At 39.1% G+C, this 6,235-nt stretch overlaps 1 pseudogene; it reads left to right on the forward strand.

The window, feature by feature from the left end:
- Nucleotides 1-2,287: 2,287 nt before the first annotated feature.
- Nucleotides 2,288-5,557, forward strand: LOC127194213 (trypsin-4-like; annotated as a pseudogene).
- Nucleotides 5,558-6,235: the final 678 nt, after the last annotated feature.

Consider the following 6,235-nt stretch of genomic DNA (forward strand, 5'->3'; position numbering starts at 1 on the left):
CTTCCCCCCTTCTCCCCTCCCCTATGTCTGTGACTGACAGAGACCTCCTCCCCCTATATATGCTTTAGAGTATCAAGTCTCTTCTTGGTAATTTGCTATCCTTCCTGAGTGCCGCCAGGCCTCCCTATCTAGGGAATCTGGGTCCTGGGGTCCTCCTCAAACTAAGGCACCAGCCAAGGAGAATATAAGCAGTAAACTTCGAACCCCTACCCAGACCTAGCCAATGAACAAGATATTCTCCACCGTTGAGTGGAGAGTGAGATCTGACTCTCACTATGTGGTTTTTATTACTACAGCTTTATATATTACAGCTTGAAACCTGGGGTGGTGACACCTCCAGAAGTTCCTTTACTGTACAGGATTATTTTAGCTATTCTGGATTTTTTTCTTTTCCTATATGAAGTTGAGGATAGTACTTTCAAGATCTGTAAAATTACTTTAAATCAAAGCAATTATTTCTTCTGAGAAATGTTAAAGATTTAAAATGTTTAGTGACATTGGCACTTGAAGCTCACTTGTGACAGTGTATATTGATTGTCAATTTGTCAGCATCTAGCATCAACTTGAGAATAAATCTCTGGAATGTCAAAATATATTGTTCTAACTTTGGTTAATTGAAGTGGGAAGATCTGTCTTAAGTGTAAGCAGCGTCACTCTGCTGGTTAGGGTTATACTACATACAGAAAACCAAAATTAGCTACATAAGTGTTTCTGCTTCTGTGATGCCATCTGCAGATGCAATGTCAAAAGCAGCCTCAAGTTTGCCATCATGCATTCTCTATCGCAGTGAATTACGTTATCAAACTATGAGCTAAAATAACTCCTCCTTGCTCCCATTGCTTCACTCAGCTATTACATCAAAGCAATGATAACACAAATCCTTACAGATATTTCAAACTTAAATGGAGACAGCTAATAATTTGGAAACTCACACATGCTAAAGTATTTAATCTTATATGTGCTAATTTATTTAAAATGTGAGTCCATTCACAGTCAAGCTTAAGCGTGTTTAAGCAAAAACGACAACAAAGCCTTGAAGAAACTGTGTTTGAGCATGTGTGTTAATCTAGTGTCATATTTGTTTTCATGTGTTGTCACATGTGTATGCACATTTGCATTCCACGAAGACGACGGAAGTCAGTCTCAAGTGTTGTTATTCAGGATCTTTCCAACCTTCGTTTGCTTTAGTTGTTCACATTATTTCTGTGTGTGCATGTGTTCATGAGTGTTTACATCCAGTGTGTGTGTGTGTGTGTGTGTGTGTGTGTGTGTGTGTGTGAGAGAGAGAGAGAGAGAGAGAGAGAGAGAGAGAGAGAGAGAGAGAGAGGAGGAAGTTTGTGTCTGTACATTTGTGTGACATGGGTTATGTGTCAAGGTCAGAGGACAACTGGATTCTCAATGGTATTACAGCTTGGGACGTATAAAGAGAAATGAGATATTGAGATATTGATTATAGCTTTGTAAGGAGAATGTCTAGGGGAAAGGTTAGGAAGTCTATGATACAGGTCAACTTCTTAAGGTCTTACTGCTTTCTAATCTGCTCAGCTGTGAACAAGAACCTCATATTCCTAGACCAAGACTCAAACTGCTTCCAGGGCCTGAATATTATGATGAACTTAACCCTCATTCCAAGATCTAAAATTAACATTTCCCCCTCAAGTCCTGTGTAATCAGCAGTCACAGTGATGACAAAAATAGGTAGTACAATGTTTGTAGATGAATTTATTTTCATTCTTTCACTTTCTATTCTCTAACTGAAATAAGTTAAACTATTAAAAGTCCCTATCCACAGGAAACAGGTTGTTTCTAACATTAGAAATTTCATAAGAATGTGAAGTCTCAGACCAGCTTTAAGTCAAAGTATAAAATTCTGAAAGACAAACTATTAATTAAACACAGGAGATGAAGGGGCCAAGACTCACTCTTGAAAGAACTGGGCTCTGGTGAATTTTGTGGAGAATTTTGGAAACCTTGAGCACTGTCCTTTGACCTTTCTCCAGTGTGATTTCCTGCTGTAGGAACTCACTGCAGCCAGCTGGAGTTGTTCCTTCCATTCCCATGACCTTTACAGAATACTAGGAAAATGGTGATGTGGGGACTTGGTGCTGAATCACCTTTTATCAATGAAAGAACAGGATTCTAAATTTCTTTTTGTGTGTTCAATAAAGTCACCTTTTTGGCACTGTGGTCCTGGTGGTTGTGAATGTTGAAAGCATAACTGGAGGCATAAATTGCTGTGAAGGAAAAGCTGCCATCCTAGTGCCCTCTCCAGAGACACTGAGAAGCCATGAATATCTTCATCTTCTTTGCTCTCCTGTGAGCTGCTGGTGAGTCTTTCAAAGGACATTTTTATCATGTGCCTATCATGCACTCAAGTTTGTACTTTGTCAGTGGAAAAACAGTAAAAGCCATTGAATATATACTCCATGTGCAAGGAGCTTAAAGTGGCCAGCCAACACTATTTACTACATTTATGTATTCTGTGGGTTAGTTGAGAAAAAGTCAGGATTGAATAAACAGAGAGGTGTCTTCACCTCTATATGAAGAAGTATGAATAACTGGGATTATTATTAGCTCTAAGAAGGGGCGTGAAACATTAAATATTGATTCCATGGAAGATCAAAAGTCTTATTATTGTAACAAGGTTTTTAAAATTGGAAAAGTTATGTTATTACTTAATGGAAAAAATTCTTAAATTGTTACACAAAGTCTGTAACAAATGAAATCAGTCTTGTATAAACACAACATTCCAATAAACAAGAAATGACATGCGTTTTCTAGGTTACTACAACTAAACTAAAACTAAGTTCTCTCAATACATATGGGTGTTGAACATGTACATCTCTCTTCCTTCTTGAAAACTTCAACCAGTATGTTTAACTACTGAAATGAATGGATCATAAAGATTCATTACTATCTTTATAAGGAATCTTGGGGGTTGATATAGTTGCAATAATTTACAAACATGGATAAAATTTTCTAAAAGAAATAAAAATTTCTTTGCAAGTATTCAGTGAATCAATAGACATATCACAATAATTAATATACCAAAGTAACAAGAACAAAACAAAAGATTAGGAAAGGAAATAGTGTTGTGGTTGAATGATGTGTATAACTTGTGCCAGATAACCTAAATAATCCAATCTTTTGTATGTGTTAGGTAGTAAGATAAATATTCAATTTAAACAGTAAATTTGAAAGTAGAGCAACGGGGTTGTCAAATGCCTCTACAGATAAAGGTGCCTACTACCAAGATCTGAACTTGAGACCCTTGTGGTCAACCGATGGAGTCAACACAACTGTTGTCTTGACCTTTACAAGAACAGTCTCTCTCTCTCTCTCTCTCTCTCTCTCTCTCTCTCTCTCTCTCTCTCTCTCTCTCTCTCTCTCTCTCACACACACACACACACACACACACACACACACACACACATACACACAGAACAAAAAAATAATAATTAAAATTCATTTTTAAATTTAGATTTTGTCTTCTAATACCAAAAGAGCATATGATAAAAATAGAATATAATGTTATAATTTACTGCAAGCATATTTTACTGAACAAAAAGACACATGTCTTTTTCTCATTGATCTGTACAAACTTCATATGGAAGACTAATTTGAGACAAGTCTTCTTATGCTACAGATACAAAATTCTCCCCCAGTTGCTCTCCCTGCTAATGATGGTGATGACAAAATTGTTGGAGGCTACACCTGTCAGAAGCATTCTGTTCCTTACCAGGTGTCTTTGAATGATGGCACTGGCCATCAGTGTGGGGGCTCCCTCATCAGTGACCAATGGGTCCTGTCTGCAGCTCACTGCTATAAAAGGTAAGGGAACAACACTCAGATTCCTGTGCTTTAAGGCCCATCAGTGTTCTAGTGCCACCGCCAAGGAGATGGCCAATAGCCTAGGAATCCACTACCTGCACATTGCTGGTAGGGTGTGCTATTACCTTAACTGAATGCTCCTAATAGGATTGGATTCTTTAAGTAGATGGTGCTTGTGTTTTTATGTTCTGAACTTTGAGTTTGGAGAGTAAAAATCTTAAGTGAGATACTTAGAGATTTTCTTTCTGTTAATGCAGGAGAGTCCAGGTTCACCTTGGAGAACACAATACTCATGTCCTGGAGGGTGATGAACAGTTAATTGATGCACAAAAGATCATCCGCCACCCCAAGTACAACAAGGATACTCTGGACAATGACATCATGCTGATTAAACTGAAGTCCCCTGCCCTCCTGGGCTCCCGAGTGTCCACAGTCTCTCTGCCCAGATCCTGTGCATCTGCAGGTGCTTGGTGCCTTGTGTCTGGTGGGGGAAATACTATGAACCTTATAGTAAGTGTCAATGGATATAAATTCCTGGTATACAAGCACTAAAGTTGTAGAACTGTTTTAGTAGTCCAAATTCTTACTCTGGGACAGATATTGGCATGATGCAGTTATAACTGCTGTGAAGAGTGATGCAGAAAGAACCAAAACTCAAGTGACAAATAGAATTGATCATCATTGATTGGCAGATGCCTGAAGTTTTCATCTGGTAGAGCAGGACTGCTCCCGCATTTGAGATCCTAGACCACCGGCAGCACTGTCATAGAAATAAAAGCTCATTAAGTAAAAAAAAAAAAAAATACATCCAACGTGTCAGTTTTTGGCAACATTAAAGACTGAGATGGGGTAAAGTACAGAGAAGAGAGAGTTAAAAATTTCCAAGAAGTTATTGAGAGAGATTGTCCACTTTCACTCTCAACAGAAAAATATCCAGCACGCCTTCAGTGTCTGGAAGCCCCTATCCTCTCTGCCAGTTCCTGCAGAAACTCTTACCCAGGCAAGATAACCAGCAACATGTTCTGCCTGGGCTTCCTGGAGGGTGGAATGGACTCCTGTGATGTGAGTGTTCCTTGACTCCTTCTCCAAAAATTAGTCTCTCTCTATCACCTTCAGTATCCTACTTGGCTGAGAAGCATGTATATCTGTCTGGAGGACTTCCTGTGAGATGAGATGAGACCCATGAGTGAAAACAGGTTTTTCTCGTTGTAACACTTATGCATAGTCTCAATGGTAAAATAAGTACAGAAGACAGCATGAAAATTGTAGATAAAATTAAAATTCTGTGAAACTGCTTTGTGGGTTATGACCACTCTGGAAGGACAATAAGAAGAACAAAATACCCCAGCCAGCCCTCACCATTTCCTGGCGTTATATACCAGCAAAGGAAGCACAAGGGTTTGGAGAAAGGATGGACAAGGGTGTAACTAGTTATGATTAGATATGTGGGGGATCTGCAGTTCTCCTCAGAGTGTCAGGACCTGCTTCCCTGCCTCCATGATAGTGGGGAAGCATCTTGGGTTCCATTCACTCACCTCAATATAAGCCTATAGTATTTGTCTTTTCTCTCTGAGCAGGGTGACTCCAGTGGTCCTGTCATCTGCAATGGGGAGATCCAGGGCATTGTCTCCTGGGTTCAGTCTGTGCAAAGAGAGGCAATCCTGGTGTCTACACCAAGGTCTGCAACTACCTGAGCTGGATTGAGGAGACCATGGCCACCAATTGAGTCTTTTACCCTCCATAAATCATCTGGTCTTGATCCATTTCTTTTTCTTTCTATGCCTGAATAAGCTTTAAATAAAAATATTTTCTCTACTTTTATATTTGTACAAGTCTAGTTCTTGCTTGATATTAGGGAGCAAGGTACCTATAGAAGAAAGAAGAGCAGGTCCAGAGATTTGAGAGATGCCTGAAACAGCCACTGGAAAACAAACACTGGTCCTTTGGAAGACAGAATATGTTATTTACCTCTGAGCCATCTCTAAAGTGGTTGAAGAATTATTTTTAAATACCTTTTGTTTCCTAAGCTTTGGCCACTGAGTCACCTTCTCTCACTCAAACCCTAAATCAAGACCAGATTGTCTACACATTAAAGCCATGTGGAAAAACAAACAAAAAACTATAAATCATTTAAGTTTTCAGAATGTCGCTCTACTCTTCAACCTGTAGAGTGAGACACAGTCATGCTTTTTCACCTGCTTCCCTCCAATAACCACCCAAACGACCACCCAATGGCCACCAAACTAAATATTTGTTATAGAAGATCCTACACAGGCTTCCTGTGATTAACCAGGATAAGCAAAGAACAGTAAGGACACAGTGGGCTTCTGTCAAAGCACAGTGGAACAAACAGAAAAGTTTAGAACAGAAATTATATTCTCAGCAAAACGGAAAAGAAGAAAAA

Source organism: Acomys russatus, chromosome 10, assembly GCF_903995435.1.
Source record: "Acomys russatus chromosome 10, mAcoRus1.1, whole genome shotgun sequence".
Classification (NCBI taxonomy): Eukaryota; Metazoa; Chordata; class Mammalia; order Rodentia; family Muridae; genus Acomys; species Acomys russatus.